This window comes from Aethalodelphis obliquidens, unplaced genomic scaffold, assembly GCF_003676395.1.
Source record: "Aethalodelphis obliquidens isolate GAN/ISIS:26980383/991018 unplaced genomic scaffold, ASM367639v1 scaffold66, whole genome shotgun sequence".
Classification (NCBI taxonomy): Eukaryota; Metazoa; Chordata; class Mammalia; order Artiodactyla; family Delphinidae; genus Aethalodelphis; species Aethalodelphis obliquidens.
Window position 1 is genome coordinate 4,644,846 of NW_020838010.1, and position 1,521 is coordinate 4,646,366.

Below are 1,521 nucleotides of genomic sequence, written 5' to 3' on the forward strand. Positions count from 1 at the left end.
TAAACATTAAGAGAATACAGCAAACACTGGAGAAAGACTTTTTAATAATTTTTGATATAAAGTTTAAGACTTAAAATTATGATTGCTACACCCACCCACCCCAATTCAACATGCAGGTATCATTTATTTCCAGATACAGTGATTCTAGAGCATTGCACTCACTTGATAGTTTTATAACAGTATCCTTGCCCTGTAACTTAAAACAATTTCACAAACTGTGTACAATCATGGTATACTACCATCATTCAGAGAGTTCCCCCAAATGAATATATTCACACAATATTACATTAACATTTAACTTTTTACAACATCATCTTCATAAGCCAAACCACAAAAACCCAGGTTCTAGTTTTAAATGTGTTTATGAAGACTGCTGCTGAGCTCAAAGCATGCAGATGTTCATGACCACCTAGATGACGCTGGATATTGAAACTTCTTCAGTAAGTCCAATGATGCAATTTTTCACTCATCCCAGGTATCTCCATATTTGTTTACTTTGACTTGGGCAATATGATCAGTAATACCAGTGGGAGTAGATTCATTCATAGAAGCACTGAATGGAGTTGGCTCATAATGAGGAAGCATCTCTTTTTCTATGTTGTCTGCTGCTGGCGTTGTCACAAAAGATAAATGACCCCTCATGTTTGAGTCATATTTTGACTTCTGAGAATAGTGCCCAGTTGGTGGAGATCGTCATGCCTGTCCTGATCATAAAGCTTCTCCAAGAGGGGAATTCTCAAGATTCTTTAACTTCTCTTGGCAAGTTTTCACATAGGAAAGCTTTCCAGCAAAGTATCCCATGATGCAAGCAAATATGTTTAGGGATGGAACCATATTTGGGATGACCTGAAAGGATTCATCTGGACCAGAAGCTTTCATCATTGCCTTCTGCAAAGACTCTTCTTTCTTCCTCTGTTGGAATGTAATCAGCCCTTATGTGGGGAATTGGTCTTGGAACTTCTGCATTTGTCTCTTGAAAATCAGCCCTCCCATTCATCTTTCCTCCAAATGACACCAGTGGGTGAGAGCACAGCAAACCTTGGTGACCAGGGGCAGAAGGCCCAGAGGGGACCCGAGAGGGCTCAGTGGGGATGGGAGGGCAGGAGACATGCAGGACCACAGCGGAGTTGGGGGGTGGTGAGCAGTCAATGACACGACCGCCTAGAAGTCACCCAGATACAGGCTCAAAATGACCATGACCCAGAAGCACTGGTGATGTATGGGAGGAAATCGCTTTGGATAGTATTAACAATATTAATTCTTCCAATCCATGAACATGGGATATCCTTCCATTTATATGTATCATCTTCCATTTCCTTCATCAATGTCTTATAGTTTTTGAAGTATAGGTCTTTTACCTCCTTGGCTAAGTTTATTGCTAGGTATTTTATTCTTTTTGATGGGATTGTAAATGGGATTGTTTTCTTGCATTTTCTTTCTGATAGTTTATTATTAGTGTATAGAGTACCTTGCAACTTTACTGAATTCATTTATTAATTCTAATAGTTTTTTGGTGGAGAC

General features: G+C 39.4%; 1 pseudogene; it reads right to left on the bottom strand.

The window, feature by feature from the left end:
• Window positions 1-321: 321 nt before the first annotated feature.
• LOC113610995 (OCIA domain-containing protein 1 pseudogene) lies at window positions 322-1,000 on the bottom strand (annotated as a pseudogene).
• Window positions 1,001-1,521: the final 521 nt, after the last annotated feature.